The sequence below is a fragment of the Oryx dammah genome, unplaced genomic scaffold (assembly GCF_014754425.2).
Source record: "Oryx dammah isolate SB20612 unplaced genomic scaffold, SCBI_Odam_1.1 HiC_scaffold_29, whole genome shotgun sequence".
NCBI lineage: Eukaryota > Metazoa > Chordata > Mammalia > Artiodactyla > Bovidae > Oryx > Oryx dammah.
Window position 1 is genome coordinate 43120214 of NW_024070213.1, and position 17629 is coordinate 43137842.

At 45.8% G+C, this 17629-nt stretch overlaps 1 long non-coding RNA gene across 1 annotated transcript; it reads left to right on the forward strand.

Moving 5' to 3' along the window:
* Window positions 1-9239: 9239 nt before the first annotated feature.
* Window positions 9240-15845, forward strand: LOC120858566. The gene is made up of 3 exons (XR_005719892.1): window positions 9240-9393; window positions 15388-15498; window positions 15692-15845. It is a non-coding gene; the product is annotated as an uncharacterized LOC120858566 (long non-coding RNA).
* Window positions 15846-17629: the final 1784 nt, after the last annotated feature.

Consider the following 17629-nt stretch of genomic DNA (forward strand, 5'->3'; position numbering starts at 1 on the left):
GAGGGCCAAGCAAGGAAAATGGGTGGCTCATGCTCAAAACCCCTGAACTCCTCAATGGTTTTCAGACAGAAGATTTTATAGGCTTTGGGGGGAAGGCTGTAAGGTATGTGACTTCCTTCTGATTGGGTGGTAGTGAGATAACAGAGTGGTGCTCTAGGAATCTTGTGCTCTAGTCTGAAGTTTGCATCCTCCACCAGGGTGGAGACCTTACTTCTTTTGAGAAAAACTCAAAGATATTCCTTGAGGAGGAAATAGGATCCTGCTTTAATCACTGCATTCTTCTTTTTTTTTTTTTTCCTGGCTGCACCACACAACTTGTAGGGTCTTAGTTCCCCAACTGGAGATCAAACCTGCACCCTCAGCTGTGAGAGTGTGGAGTCCTAACCACTGCAGTGCCGGGGAATTCCCTGCAATATTTTTTTATTATTATGTATTCATTTATTTGGCTGGGCTTCCCAGGTGACTCTGTGCATAAAGAATCCATCTGCAATGCAGGAGACGCAGGAGATGCGAGTTCAATCCCTGGCTCTGGAAGGCTCCCTGGAGGAGGGCAAGGCAATCCACTCCAGTATTCTTGCCTGGAGAACCCCATGGACAAAGGAGCCTGGTGGGCTCAGACATGACTGAAGTGACTGAGCACACACACATACTGGCTTTCTGAGCCAGGGACAGGAGATGTGTTCCCAGCCATTGCAGCTCTCCTAACCCTAAAGGGCAAGTGGAGGGTGAGCAGGCAGTTAAGATAAACTGTGTTTAGAGGAGGCAGGCCTGGGAGAAACAGGAGTATGGATCCTGGAGACCTGCCCACTTCCTCCTCACTCTTCTCCTCCCCACCATCATTACCGCCATGGAGCTGAAATCAGAGTATCCTGTTCTTGCCCCTTTGTTGTCTGCACAAAAGAGGAGAAACCTGTTCCCCCAGACCAGACTGCCTTCCCTCCCTCCTGTCTTGTGGTTCTGGCCAACAAACAGGCAGCCAAGAAAAGGACGCCTCTGGGGACAAGGCTTCCAGGATGGGGACAGTGAACCTTCTCAAGAGAATGCAGGCAGACAGCAGTGAGAGCACTCAGCACCGGCCTGATCAACCATGGCCCTGCCTTGTGCTTGTGGGGAGATGGAAGCCCAGCTCAGGGCAGGGCTCCTCCTGAGCCCACAGGGCTGTGTATCTTTCAGGAGTACTGGAGGATCCATCCAAAACATTGTGGAGGGACAGCTACCACCTGAAACTGAGGATTGTGGGGATGGCTGTATGTGGGGAGGGGGCAGAGACAGACCAGTCTTCTGTATTTTGCCCAGTAAGAAGGTGTTTATTATATACCACGTGTACAATGCTATATAAAATGTGTTGTAAGTCACCGCGCAGGGGGTTGTAAGGTGAACTGTTACTTACTGGTCCTTAGGAAAGAAAACATCACTGGTTGGATCAGAGCGCATTGATTGTCAGATGCAGCCAGATGTCAAGGATGATAACATAAGACAGGATATTTCAGAATTGATGAGCTGCAGGGTGACCCTGGGTCTGACTCCCCTACAGCCACCTACTCATTCACTCCCTCACTGATGGGTGCCACCGGCATCTCTGATGCACAGGGTTCTGGTGGGTGCTGAGGGGAGGCCCAGGACCGACTCACCTGTGGACCCACTACCATGACTCCCCTCCCCGATCAGGGAGAGAAAATAGCGGGGTTTGAAGCTTACAAGGATGGTGAGAGGGGAAAACCCAAAGAGATGCATGGAGCGTGCTGGGAACAGAGTTGTAAGGAGGCGTTGGCTCCACCAGCTTGGGGTGGGTGTCAGTGAGGACTCCCTGGTGGGGATGAGTTGGAAAGAACCTGGAGGATTCTGACTCAGGAGAAAGGAGGAGCTGGACTTCCAGGTAGCAGAACCAGTCTGAGCACAGGCTGGGAGGTCGGACACCATGAGGTGTGGTGGGGGAGGAGTGGCAGCTTGGCTGGAGCCAGAGATCAGGGAAGAGAATGAGGAGAACTGTGGGCTTGGGGCAGGAGATTCCCGGGCACTGGAAGTCAGGGTGAGTGGGGATGGGGACAGGAAGGGGAGAGATGGGGTGTGAGAGCTCGGAAGTGGCCGGGATGACACTCCTCCATGAGCTGGAGAGCAGAGGAGAGAAGTGGGGTTGGGAGCAGCTGTAACTGGGGACAAAAGCCGGCCAACCCAGCTCAAGTACTTTCTAGCTGTGTGACTTGGCCAAGCCGAAAGACGCCCTCTGCCAGCTTTCACAGCCGTTCACTGGATCGTTGGGGGTCGGGGGTTGGGGGTGGTGGATGGAGAGGGTTCAAAGTGCAGAAGGGAACTAACCAAATGGAGTCAGTTCACTAAAGCACAGAGAGGTCACCTCCTTTTCTGAAGGTCACACAGCTAGCCTCAAGGCTGGTCAGGCTGGGGCCGCAGCCCCTGTGGTCAAAAACAGTGAGGGCTTCCTTGTCCAGTGGGACACTTTTCAGGCTACTACCCTCTCTCTTGGTCTCTCTCCTGATTTCTCACCCATGCTTCTGTCTCCCGTGACTTCTTTCCGTCCTACCCCCCCAACAACCCATACCATCTTTTTTTTCTACTCTGGGTTGTCTGTCTGTTCCCCCTCCCCACCCCCATCATCGTTTTCCTACCCTCCACTTTCTGCATCTGTCTGTCTCCTCTCCTTCCTTCCCTGTCTCTTCCCTTTTCAGGTACAACCACTCTGACCAGGGCCCATCCGAACAACAAGAAGGAAGGCCAGCAGGACACGGATCCCTGGAGAGCTGCCCATAGCCCTTTGGATACCTCCAAGCTCAAGTACCAGGCCCCAGTCTCCCCGAAGCCATCCCTGTACCGAGGAGACAGCCCCCGAAGCAGCTCCCTACGGCGGGCCTCCCTGGAGGAGATCCCGCCTCCACCCCCTTCAGCTGTCAGCCGGGGATCCCCCTGGAGGGACTCAGACCCGGAATCTCTGAAGAAGGGGAGCTTCAGACCCTCCTCGAGGGAGAGCAGGGCTTCCTTACGAGAAGGGGCTCAGCCATGCCAGGTGCTGAAGGAAGACCCCGACTCTGGGGCCCGGGGCCAGAGCGGCAGCAGCATTCCCAACAACATTCGTCACAAGTTTGGGAGCAACGTGGTGGACCAGCTGGTCTCTGAAGAGCAGGTGTCAGAATGGGGCACAGGAAGCTAAGGGAGGAAGGAGGGTCAAGCATGGAGATGGGCAATGAGGACCCCTAAGGAAGTTGCTCTTGAGGACAGAGTCCCTGTAATAATATCATCAGAGAGTAGTGTTTACTGCACACTTGCTATGGGCCAGGCACTGTGCACTGTTAGTATTCACATCTAACTGTTCAATTTTCCCAGTGAGGGAGGTACTACAATAATCCTCATTTTACAGATTAGAAGCCCAAGCTTTAGCAGGTTTACGTAAATTAACCCAAGTTAAATGGGATCCAAACTGTCTGGCAGATTCTGGAGCCCTGGTCTGTAATGATTTTGCACTTACAAGATTTATGTTAGAATTAGATGCTTTTAATTTAAGTCTCTTCAAGGGGGCAGGATTGACTGGGAATCAGAAGATTTAGGTTTGAATCCTGGCTCTGCCCCTGAATCCTGGGAGACTTTGTATAGCTACTTCTTCTCTCTGAACCCAGTCTCTACATCCATCAAGTGAGGCTGACTAGATCAGGCTGGCAAATAACAGAGCCTGAGTTCACGGCAGACATCACCAATCGATGCTGGCCCTTTCCCCCCACTTGATACATCATTGCAGGAACTCAGTGCTGATCAACTGAAAGTTGAGAGAAAACTTATCTGCCTACCTGCCACTTCTGGTCAAACAGATATTTTGAGGCATTTTGAGACATTTTCAAAGTCACCGTCTCAGCCCTTATAATGGATACACTGTACAGCAGGCTGGGCTCTAGTCATTGTTTCTTTTTTTGCTATTGTTCAGTGGCTAAGTCATGTCCGACTCTTTTCGACCCCATGGATTGCAGCACACCAGGCTCCCCTGTCCTTCACCATCTTTTTTAACAGATGATAAATCTGGAGCTCAGAGAGGTGAAATGATCTGCCTGGGGTCACACAGAACAAGTAGAAGAGCCAGGGTCAGAAAGGCTATGGGTGGGTCCCTTTCTACTTTATCATCTTAAGGTGGGGTGACCCTTGCACCTGTTAGTCTGGGAGGTCAAAATCCTAAACCCCCCACTCCACTTGGAGGATCTTGCCCCAACTTGAGGTTGGCAGTATGGTCATTATCTCTCTCTGCCCTTCTTAGCTTAGGGAACGTGCCATTTCTCTCTCTGGCCATCATTGTCTTGGGCTTAAATTAAGAGATCTGTGTTTTGTTTTGGTTTAAATCCAGCTGTGACCCAGATCACAAGTGTCATAAGGCCAGCAAATATTAGAACTGGAAGTTACTTCAAAGACCACCCAGTTCAGCCCCCACCCTCATTTTAAGAGTAGGGGAACTGAGGCCCAGAGGGGAGCAGAGACTTGCCCAAATTAGCAGCTGGTATATGGCAGAGTTGAGACCCAAACCAGGTTCCTGGCTCCTAGGCCTGGGCTCAACCACTCCTACCATTGTAGGAGGCCAACCAGGGCTTCCTTCTCTAGCTGTATGCTGGACTGAGTCCCTGCCCTGAGGCCCAGTTTCCTTCTTTATGAATTGTGGAAATAAAGATGTCCCCTGGTGCTGTTCCATAGGGCTTCCCTGGTAGCTCACACGGTAAAGAATCCTCCTGCAATGCAGGAGACCTGGGTTTGATTCCTGGATCGGAAAGATCCCTTGGAGAAGGGAATGGCAACCCACTCGAGTATTCTTGCCTGGAAAATCCCATGGACAGAGGAGCCTGGTGGGCTATAGTCCATGGGATTGCAAAGAGTTGGACAAGACTGAGCAACTGACAAATTCACACGTTCAGTGTAGGGAGAAGTTTTCATGATCATTTTCTTCCTTGATGCCTGAGGCCCATGTGAAAGCTGAGGTGGTATGGGAGGGTGAGGGCGTTCAGCTATGCCAGCTCCCAGGACTGGGAGTTGGTTGAAGGCTGCAGGCTTAGGGTGGGGAGGAGTGGTGAGGGCAGGCTCCAAGGGAGGAGAAATTAGAGGGGAGATGTGGGATTCACTTTGCTTCCTTACCTTTTGTCTTCTCTCTCTCTCCTTCCCTTCCTACTTAGGCTCAAAAGGCCATTGGGGAAGCCTTGGAGGGCCAGAAGAGGGCAAGCTCATGGCCCAGCAGGATCCAGAGCCCCACGGAAATTACCTCCATCTTTTCAGACTACTATGATCTGGGCTACAACATGCGTTCAAACTTGTTTCAAGGTCAGGCCAAAAGACAAGGGTATGGGCTATGAAAACCCACAGCCTTCAAGTTATTGGGCCAGGAAGGACCTGGATCCCCAAAGGAATCTAAGACCCCAGGATACATCCCCAGGGACACTCATTTGACAGCCACCAAGGGCCACCTGTATGCCAGGCCTTGTGCCAAGTGCTGGGAATGTCCAGTCCCCTGGCAAGTCTGTCCTCACGGAGCAGACGTGGTCCCTCCCAGTTGACAGTCAGCCCTACGTCCCCCCTGTACCTCTGGTGTCCTAATCTGCCAAGAGGAGGCCAGTGGATCTCTGATCTGGCCTGCTTTGATTACAGTGACAGTATCAGACTTCCTGGGTTCAAAGTTCAGCTTAGCCAATGGGTATGGCCTCAGGCAGGATCCTTAACCTCTCTGAGCCTCAGCCAACTTTCTTGGTTGTTGTTTTTTAGTTGCTGAGTCATGTTCATCTCTTTGCGACCCCATGGACTGCAGCATGCCAAGCTCCTCTGTCCTCCACTGTCTCTCAGAGTTTGTTCAAATTCATATCCATTGCATCAGTGATGCTATCTACTCATCTCATCCTCTGCCTCCCCCTTATCCTTTTGCCTTCAATCTTTCCCAGAATCACAGTCTTTTCCAATGAAATGGTTCTTTCCGTTAGGTGGCCAAAGTATTGAAGATTCAGCTTCAGCAATAATCTTGCCAATGACTATTCAGGGTTGATTTCCTTTAGAATTGACTGATTTGATGATCTTGCAGTTCAAGAGACTCTTAAGAGTCTTCTCTAGTACCACAATTTGAAAGCATCAATTCTTCATCGCGCAGCCTTCTTTACGGTCCTTCTTTATGTACTTTCTTGGTACAATGGAGCTTATAACACGACAGGATTTTATGAGGAATCAGCTTACTATCTGACAGGCCAGCATTTTTCTTTCCCAGAGCCCAGCAGGGGCACCTCCGGGGCAAAGTATGGGTCAGAGGCCAAGACATCTGCAATAAGTTCTGTGGGCCTCTGAGGTCCTATTTGTCAGAGGAGTATCTCTAGCTCCATCTCACAGGCTGATGGGAAACAATTTCCCCAGGGCTTCTTGGTCATACAAGGTGGATCTGAAACTCAAATCCAGGTTTTCCTTCCGCCTGCAAAGCCCCAGAGTCTTTTCCCAGTACTTGGTCACCTCCCAAAATATGACCCTGTTCCCAGGGGTCTAACTGATTGCTCGGATGGGGGTCCTTGGTGAGCAAGGGGCAGCTTCTCTCTGTCCCCACATTCCAGTTTGGCCTTGTTGCAAAATATCAAGTCTTTCTGTCCCCTTTCTTTCTTCCCTCCTTACTCTGTGCCTTCTCAGTGTCCTCAGGGCCTGGCAAACCTCCTACCTGGCTCAGATCCTCATCACCCAAGGAACCAGACAACCACTGGAAAACTTTCTGAGTTTTCCTTTGAGCTTGAAGAAGGGGTAGTGCTTGGGGAGAGAAGAGAGAATACAGCCTCAGATTGTCCCTTTCTGAGTCTTGGGAGTTGGCCTTCCATTACAATTATCACTCAATAATTTTATGTATGTTTTTATATGGTGATGTCTGAAGTGAAGTGAAGTCACTCAGTCGTATCTGACTCTTTGTGACCCTATGGACTGTAGCCTACCAGGCTCCTCTGTCCATGGGATTTTCCAAGCAAGAATACTGGAGTGGGTTGCCGTTTCCTTCTCCAGGAGATCTTCCTGACCCAGGGATCGAATCCAGGTCTCCTGCATTGTAGGCAGACGCTTTACTGTCTGAGCCACCAGAGAAGTCTCTCTCAGTTCAGTTCAGTTCAGTTCAGTTCAGTTCAGTCGCTCAGTCATGTCCGACTCTTTGCGACCCCATGAATTGTAGCACACCAGGCCTCCCTGTCCATCACCATCTCCCGGAGTTCACTCAGACTCACCTCCATCGAGTCGGTGATGCCATCCAGCCATCTCATCCTCTGTCGTCCCCTTCTCCTGTCCCCAATCCCTCCCAGCATCAGAGTCTTTTCCAATGAGTAAACTCTTTGCATGAGGTGGCCAAAGTACTGGAGCCTCAGCTTTAGCATCATTCCTTCCAAAGAACACCCAGGGCTTATCTCCTTTAGAATGGACTTGTTGGATCTCCTTGCAGTCCAAGGGACTCTCGAGTCTTCTCCAACACCACAGTACAAAAGCATTAGTTCTTCGGTGCTCAGCTTTCTTCACAGTCCAACTCTCACATCCATACATGACTACTGGAAAAACCATAGCCTTGACTAAACGGACCTTTGTTGGCAAAGTAATGTCTCTGCTTTTGAATATGCTATCTAGGTTGGTCATAACTTTCCTTCCAAGGAATAAGCATCTTTTAATTTCATGGCTGCAATCACCATCTGCAGTGATTTTGGAGCCCCAAAAAATAAAGTCTGACACTGTTTCCACTGTTTCCCCATCTATTTCCCATGAAGTGATGGGACCAGATAAAAGAATGATATAAAAAGCATCTGTGTATACTTTACCCAGAGCTTCCCTGGTGGTCACATGGTAAGGAATCTGCCTGCAATGCAGGAGACCCTGGGTCAGGAAGAGAACTTGGAGAAGGGAATGAATGGCAACCTACTACAGTATTCTTGTCTGGAAAATTCCATGGACAGAGGAGCCTGGCCAACTTCAGTCCATGGGGTCACAAAGAGTCGGACATGACTGAGCGACTGACATGTACACGCACTCTTCAGCCAGCCTGAGAAACACAACTTCATCAAGGGAGCAAACCCATGGAAACAGTGCAAACTAGCTTGCATCAGCTTCTAAGAGCTGATTGTTAAATTTTACCAAATTGTTGATATCATGAGCTATCTTACAATTGGCCATAGTCCTACAATTGACCTTTGAACACAGAGCAGTCAGGGTGTCAATCACTGCCCTACCCGTATCCCCAGCACACAGTCAACAATCCAAGTACTATCTGCCCCCAAAACAAAGGAATTGATAAATGACTCACCCAAGGGAGGATGCTGAGATAGTTGAAACAGAATCACGACTCAAATCCTAGTTCTTTTGATTCCATGTATGGTGACCCATAAACAAACACAAACTTGCCCTACACCTAGTTAATTTTCAAAGAACTATAGAAGGAAAATGCAGGTACTAAATTTATTGAAAAAAAAAATACACAGATAGGTGGACCTGTGCATTTCAAACCTGTATTGTTCAAGGGTCAACTCCAGAAATTGGCAAGGGCTTACAAATTAGGGCATTGCTTTGTGCACCCAGCAGAAAGCAGACAGGCAGTGTGCCTCACCCATCCATCCCCCTCCATCCGCCCAGGTTGGTCCTGGCATTCGCTGCTCCAGGCTGAGGAAGTGCCTGTGGCTGGACAAGAGTGGGAGGGAAGAAGCAGGCTAGCTGGGGAAGGCCACAGGAAGGTCTTTTCTCTTAGTGAGGTGAGGAACCAAGGGAGGGTCTTAAGCAGAGAATGGCATTGACTTAGATTAAAGGATCATTCCAGTTGCTGTGTTGAGAACACAGGGAGCTGGGATAGAAACAGGGAGAACAGTGAGGAGGTGCCTGCAAAAATCCAGGTGGGGTAAATGATGGGGGCTTGGTCTAGAGAGCAGGGCTGCTGCATTTTATGACTCTAATGGGTACCATTGTGCAAGAATGGGCTTCCCAGGTGGCTCAAGTGGTAAAGAACCTGCCTACCAACGCAGGAGATGTGGGAGATGCCGGTTTGATATCTGGGGTGGGAAGATCCCCTGGAGGAGGAAATGGCAACCCACTCCAGTATTCTTGCCTGGGAAATCCCTTGGACAGAGGAGCCTGACAGGCTTCAGTCCATGGGATCACAAAGAGTCGGACACAACTGAGCACGCACACACATTGTGCAATATGGTGGCACAAGGAGGTAATGGTGAAGGTGATGTGCAGGGCACAGAGGCTATTTGTGTAAGGCAGGGCAAACACAATATACTAACCAATGGATTTGGGGTGCATGAGAGGGAATAAAGGTTGATGTCATGGTCTTTGACCTGAACAACTTAAAGGGTGAGATTGTCATTTACTGAGATAGAGAAGGGTCCAGGAGGACTGGCTTGAAGAAATCCTATGCCATGCTGAGTCATAAAGGTAATCTTTTATATAGTCTACTAAAATATTCAGTTTTGGTTTTCACACCTAAGTCTTTAATCCATGTGGAGGTGATTTCTGTTTTCAGTGTGAAGCAAGGATTCATTGTTAATTTCTCCTTGGTGTGAATTACCAATTTTCTCAGTACCTTTTACTGAATTATCTCATCTTTTCCCCTCAGTGACCTGCAGCGGTACCACTGGTCTCCATCAAGTTTCCTTATGTGCATGGATCAGTTTCCAGGCTCTCTATTCTGTCCAGTGGTCTAATATTACACTTTTAATTATCAGGGTATTATAAGTGGCCTGATATCTGGTTGGGCTGTCTTCACTCCCCACCCCTTCACCACCACCAGCAGGAACAGCTAATGTCATAGTTTATTCTAGGCTCTTTGCTCTTCATATAAATTCTAAATCAGCTTGTCAATATCCATGAAAAATCCTGTTGGCATTTTGATTGAAAGTATTGATACATTGAATCTATAGCTCAATTTAGGGGCAGTTGTCAGTTTTCTGACAATGAATTTTCCAATCCATGAGTATATTCTACAACCCCATTAACTTAAATCTACCTTCAAAATGTGTCAATAACACTTTACAATTTTTTTTCTGCAAAGATTACACAACTTTTTGTTAGACTTGCTTTGAAAAATCTTTTATCTACTTTTTGCTGCTTATTGCAAATAGTATATTTTTTAAAATGTGATTTTTTTTCTAACTTTGCTACTTATATACACAGAGGCAATTTTAATTTTTGTATATTAATCTTACATCCAGAGAGCTTACTCAATTCACCTATTAATTCCAGTAATTTGTTTGTAGATTCTTTGGGACTTCTTATTTTTAATAGTAACAATGGCTCTATTTATGTGTAGCATGTAACATGAGCCAGGCACTGCTCTAAGTACTTTATATACATTTTAATTTTCATAAGAACCTTAGGCAGTATTGCTATAATCTGCCCCTGCCACCTTTTTAAGATAGAAAAAATAACTTGCTTAAGGCTACTTGCTTAAATAACTTGCTTAAGGCCACACAGCTAGGAATAGTCAGAGTTGGGGTTAAACTCTGACAGCCTGGGACCAGAGTTCATATTATTACCCATGAGGCTCTATTCCATCTTTGTACCATCTTTGTTAATTAATAAGCAGGTATCCTTCTCTGCTTCTTGAGTCTAGCGTTTTACTATTAAATCCAATATTTTAAAAGGAATTTGAAGGTACCCTTTATCAGATTGAGGGTTCCATTTATTCTTAGTTAGCTAGCACTTTAATTTTTTAAAAAGTCATGCATGGTGCTGAGTTGTATTAACTATTTCTACAATTTAGTTTTTTTTTACTGTACTGCTCGGCTTGCATGGATGAGTTCCCCACCCAGACCCTTGGCAGGGTGGAGTCTTAACCACTGGACCACCAGGGAAGCCTCATAACGTTTTTCTATTTTTGGCTGCGTCTCACAACATCTTAGTTCCCCGACCAGGGTTGGAACCCATGACCCCTACAGTGGGAGCACAGAGTCTTAACCTCTGGACCACCAGGGAAGTCATACAGCTATTACTTAGATGATCATATGATTTTTCCCTTTGATCTGTTGATGTGGTAAATTATAGTAACTGATTTTTAAATAGTAAACCAAACTTGTATACCTGCATTTAAATTAGTATAGATGCATTATCAGGCTTCCTGGGTGGCTCAGGGGTAAAGAATCCGCCTGCCAACACTGGAGTCGAGGGTTCAATCCCTGGGTTAGGAAGGGAAGATCCCTTGGAGAAGGGAATGGCTACCCACTCCTTGCCTGGGAAATCCCAAGGACAGAGGAGGCTGGCGGGCTATAGTCCACGTGGATCACAAAAGAGTTGGACACAACTTTGCGATTAAACAACAGATGCATTTTTTTTTAATTGTAAAGGCTGTCTTGTAGAAAAGTGTATAAAGTCTTTGTGTAGAGTATAAAGAATAATAATAACTAGTTGTGTGCCACCTCCTGGGTCAGTGGGTGGCTTTACAGGGACCTTGGAAGCCTCTCCTGTATTTCTCCCAGCTGCCTCATCTCACTTTTGTTTGACCAATTTTTTTGTTGTTTTTGGCTCATGGCTGTGAAAGTACTAAGTCCTAATCACTTGACCAGCAGGGAAGTCCCTGTTTGACTCTTGTTAACAATCCCTTTGCTTTTCTCTATAGTGTCAGATCTCCTGGGCAGGAGACATTTGAGTACAGACCAGAAGGAGTGGGGCTTGGCCTGTGGATTGCAGAGGAAGAGCAGTCAGGCACAGGAGCCATGCTAAGGACATAGGCTCTTTCTGGCCCTTTTACTGGGAATCACTGCAGGATTTTGTACTAAGGAGTGACTTCTGTTTCCAAGGATCCATCTGGCTGTAATGCTACAGGACAGAACCCAGAGGGGCAGGACTTAGAAGCAGGGGGACCAGTGAGGAGGACCAGATCAGAGGCAGGATTGAAAATGGCTCCAGGCTGGTCCTCTCTCCACTAGCTCACATCTGGTTCACAGAAACACATGCATGTACACCCTTGCACTTGAGGGATTATGCCTGGTGCATTCTTATCTGGGGCTAACGCCTCTTGTTCCAAGCCTTGGTGCACCCCAAACTTTCAGGCAATGTGTCAAGCTCCCCAAGTGACCCCAGGAGTTATTTCACAGCTCAGTCTGTTATCTGATCTCTACTAGCCTTGGGCTTCAGTCCAAGTCTCTGACGTAACATTGTGTTCTGTAAGCATTTAAATCGATAAATACCAAACACCATAAAAATCACTTTTTAAAAAGTGGATTTCTTTCTCAATAGCATCACCGTTAGAGAACACGACCTGTAATGATTACACTCCTTTCAAATGTGGAGCTTTATAACCCAGCAGATGGTCAATTTTTATATATAATCAATATATATTTGAAAATAATTTGAATTCAGGATTCTGTATTTGTTCAATAAAGCAGGCTTGCTAATTATCTCTATAGAAATCTTCGAATTCCTTATTAATATTTTTTGTTTAATCTATTAATTACCAAAAGATGTACCTTCAAGTCTTTCCCTATGAGAGCAGCCTTGTCAATTGCTCTTTGTAGTTCTGTCAGTTTTGCTTTACCAATTTTGTGATTATTCCAGTGCAGCTAGTTTAGAATTATTATGTCACCGGAATGAAGTGCTTTTGCTTTACAGTCTATTTTATCCAATATGAATGTAGTGTGACTAGATTGCTTTGTGATTTTGAGATAATTAATCCTTTTCTGTATTTCCATTTTTATCTTCTCTTTGTGTCTTTTTGCTTTAAATGTGCTTTAAATAATATATCTTAAAACATCTATAGCTTGATCATCTGTTTTTTAAACAGCTTGTCTACTCCATTTATATTTATTTTAATTTTTGATAGATTTGGATTTATTTTAATGATCTTATTTTGTACTTTCTGTTTGACCTAATTTTTCTATGCTGCTTTTTTTCTCCTTGTATTGGATTTGAGTGAGCTTTCTTTCTTCCCCCAGTCTAATTTTTGTCCTTATTCTTCCTGTTCTCTCAGTGGTTATCCTTGACTTTTTTTCTTTCTGGCTGAACTGTGTGGCTTGCAGGATCTTAGTTTCCCTATCGTGGAAGCTCAGTCCTAACCACTGGACCTCCAGTGAATTTCCTATCTTTGACATTTTTACATGCATAGTTAGCAAATTCTAAAGTTACTGGACCTCCAGTGAATTTCCTATCTTTGACATTTTTACATGCATAGTTAGCAAATTCTAAAGTTAATCAAGGTATTTCAGCTTTTCTGAACAATATAAAGGTGTTAGAATGCTTCACCTTTATTCTTGCCACCCCTCTAATATCAGCTAATGCGTGATTATTTTACAGATTTTTTACTCTACATAAGCAAAGTAGTTTAAGCTGTGGATTCTGGAGCCACAGGGTCCAAGTTGAGTCCTCCATCTTTCACTTACCAGCTGCGTGACTTTAGACAAGTGACTTAACCTTTATGTGCTTCAGTGACTTCAACAGCAAAATGGGGGTAATAACCACACTTCTTAGGGTTGTTGGGAAAATTCAGTGAGGAAGTTCTGTAAAGCTTTGAATGAAACAGTCTGTGCTTAGCACCTGCTACTTCGTCAAAAATACTTAACTGTCACAGTCATCATTTTGCTCCATATATTCAACATTGTACTGTTGTTATAATTGATGTGTATTTACATTTATTCAGGGTTTCCAATATCTTTGCCTACCATCCGTTCTTTTACCTCAGATCTTCCTTCTGGGATTATTTTTTCTTTCTGAATTATGTTGTTTAGAAGATATTTTGGGTGAGATTGTGTTGTTGGTATTTTTTTTTTTTTTTTTGCTAAGCTGTGTGGCCTATGGGATCTCAGTTCCCCAAGCAGGGATCAAACCTGTGTCCCCTGCATTGGGAGCACGGAGCCTTAACCACTGGACTGCCCAGGAAATCCCTGTTGTTGGTAAATTTTAAGCTCAGAAAGATTTTTATTTTATCCTATTCTTGGAAGAGTTATTGTAAACAGTTCTAGATTGTTGATTTCTTTTTGTCAGCACTTTGATGATGCTAGTTTATTTCCTTTTCACTTGGATGGTTGATTAAACTCATTATTATTCTCTGTAAGTAATCTGTCTTTTCTCTGTGGCTATTTCTAAGATTTCATTGTCTCTGGTATTCTAAATTTTACTTGATTGTACCTAGGTAAGGATTTTTTTTTACTTAAACTGACTGGGGAATTGTGATTCTTGAATCTAAGGATTCATATATTTCATCAATTCTGAAAAAAATCCAGCCACTATCTTTCCAAATATTTTCTCTTCCAGTTTTCTCCACTCTTTCCTTTAGAACTACAATTAGACATATGTTAGGCCCTCTCATTTAATCTTCATTTAACAGTTTTTTATTTTCCACATCTTTATTTCCCCCCTCTATGCTGCATTCTACTTAATTTCTTTAGCTATTATCTACTAATTTACCTTTTTTTCTCATCTGTATCTAATTAGCTCTTTTACCTGTCTGTTGAATTTGTTTTTAAAAGTTATGATGTCAATTTTCAAACTTAAAGAAAAGTAGAAGTAGAGAAGAATTTAATAAGCAGATATTGCACTTACCATCCAGCTTCAATAATTATCAATACACAACTAATCTTGTTTCATCATTTTCCTCACCCACCCATTCATTCCCACCCCAGATAATTCTGAAGCAAATCCCAGGCCTCTTACCATCCACCATCTTTCTTTTTATTTTATATTCCATCTGTTGTATGTGCATGCTGTCTCGTCAGCTGTGTCCAACTCTTTGAGACTCTATGGACTGTAGCCCACAAGGCTCCTCTGTCCATGGGATTCTTCAGGCAATAAAACTGGAGTGGGTTGCCATGCCCTCCTTCAGGGGATCTTCCTGACCTAGGGATTGAACCCATTGCCTTTCAACTATTATATTTCATTTCTGAAATTCCATTTGCTTCTTTTACTAACCAGTCTGTTCTTTATGGGTAGTTTTTTATTCTTTGCTTATGTTTTTATTCTCTTTTTCACAACTTCACACACTGAATGACAATAATTTTATATTCTGTAACTGATCATTCAAATCCTTGTGTCTTTTGGAATTTGGTCCTCTGATGATTTTTCTGACTTCTGATCATGGTAACTATTTCCTTGTATGTGTTTTAACTTAACACACAGACCTAAATGAAAATATAGGTACCAACTGCCACATGCCAGCTGCTCCAAGGAATGTAATCTTCCCAGTATTGTGAGAACATTTTATTCTTTTGAACAGATCAAGAGGTCAAAGCTCTGAGAGATTAAAATCTTATCTGAGGCCATACTGTCCATAAATGATAGACCTTGGGTTTGAGTCCAGGCTAGCCTTCCTCTGCCTAACCTTTCCTATCCCCTGCCCTTGCACAACCCATGATCCACAGGGGAAACTGACACCCAGATATGAACCCTGGAGTACTTGACCTCTGTTGACTTGGGGCTTCTTTTCTTCATGGGGTTCCATAGGGGCCCCACAGGAGACGAAGAGCCTCATGAAGGCTTCCTACACCCCCGAGGTGATTGAGAAATCGGTGAGGGACTTACAGCACTGGCATGGCAGGAAGACGGATGATCTGGGTAGGTGGGAAGCTGGGGGTGGGGAAGGAGGGAACTCCCTGGTAGGGTGTGTTGGCCTAAGGTCCTGAGAGAAACCACAGCAGCGGCCAGAGCCCTGGGGTGGGCCCGGAAGACATATGGGTTGCCACTGGGACCTGCACACTCCAGAGGTCCTCTTGGTGATTTGTGCTGGCTCCTTCTCTCCTCTCTGCAGGACGGTGGCACCAGAAAAATGCGATGAACATGAACTTGCAGAAAGCACTGGAGGAGAAAGAAAAGAGCAAAAACAAGAACTCAAAGTAGATACAACCCAGGAGAGGTGCCCTCCGCTCAGAGAAAGTGCTAGTAAAGAAAGGCACACATCCGAACCTTTGTCTCTGCTTGGCTCCTCTCTTCAGGTTGGGGGAGAGGGCAATGTGTAGTGCTGGAGAAACCTCCTGAGAAAGGACAGAAGCCCTAACGGTCCAAACTACCGTTCCCTCCTCACTCAACCCCAGCCTCTCCTCCTGGGGACACACACACATGCGCGTGCGCGCACACAGACACACACACAGACACATACAGACACACACACACAGACACACACAGACACAGACACAGACACACAGACACAGACACACACACACACACAGACACACACAGACACAGACACAGACAGATACACACAGACACACACACACACACACAGACACACACACACACAGACACACACACGTTTCCCTCATAATTCCATGAAGGGATGTGAGAGCAGAGTGGAACTCTACTCAGGCCCACGGGGTGCCTCGCCCGGGGCGAAGGGCTTCTATATAGGGGACCGCTGCTGGATCTTACTGCACGGCCTCCCTAGCACAACCCCAATTATTTCCAGACATCTGTTCCTTTCCCAAGATCCAACGGACTTCAGAGGAACTGGCCATGCCTCCTCCAATCCAGGGGTAATTTTGATTGGTCTTCAGGAATTCTAACCCTTCCTTCTACACACAAAGTGATTGGTTCAAAAGGGGCATGTGATTCAACTTGGGCCAATGAGATGCAAGAAAAGGTGTGGGTGTGTGGCGCATTCTGGGAAATTCTTTCCTCTACTTGGAAAGCTTAGGAGCCTTCATTGCTCCTCTTGTGGTGAAAGAAATGTGCAGAGCAGACAGCTCTTGGCAGATACCCTATGACTAAAGGAACTGCAGACACTGCAGCACAATCTGGTCGCCCATGACCTCACCGAACTCCATCCTCCTGGCCAGATGTTTCCCCCCCAACACCCACCGCCCACTCCCTCTGGACTTCTTATAATGTGGACCTGGGCATCTTCTCACTGTTCAGTCAAACTCATCTTGAACCGATAAAGACCCCTGGTAGCAAGAGAGGAGGGACCTCGGAGACCTTCTCTCCAGAGAAGGGGTTCCAGGTTAGACAGTCATGCTTGCCATCTGATCCCGAAGCTTATAGCCTGGTGGGTCTCCAAGACATAGCACTCTCCAACGCCCAGATCACTGATTTGCACTAAACCAACCCCAAACCTAGGAGCTTGAAATGACCACAGTCATTTATTTACTTAGATTGTGCGGTTTGAGCAGGGTTAGAAGGTATGGCTCATTTCTGCTCCATGGGGTATCTGCTGTGAAAATGGCTGCTTCTCTCACATACCCTGTGTCTCAGCTGGAGGCCAGTTGGGCATTACTTTTTCTTTGTTGGAGCTCCGCCTCTCCTTGTGGCAGCTTGGGCTTCTTCCTGGCATGGTGACTGTGTTCCAAGAAGGAGTCTCTCAAGGAGACAAGACTCAACGTGTTAGAACTTATCATGTCTTAACACTAGCTTGTTAATGTCCCTGTGGTCAGAGACAAATACGGTCAAGTCAAACTTCTAGTGGGAGGTGGCTAAACAAGAGCATTCCTATCAGCAGAAACAGTTCACTGGGGACTCACCACACTAACTGTCTACCACAGTGACCATCATCCTCTGGGAAAATCAAAAGTACATCTTTGGCAGAAAAAGGGGGCGGGCCCCTTCTTCCACAAAAAAGAGTGACATCTTTAAGGTAGGATTGGATGTAGTAGAGGGAGGTGAATTCAGCTTGATTTAATATTTACTGGGTACCTGACTGTGTAAAACATTGAGTTCAGCTCAGCTTTCTAATATTAGGTACCTAATTTCTGCA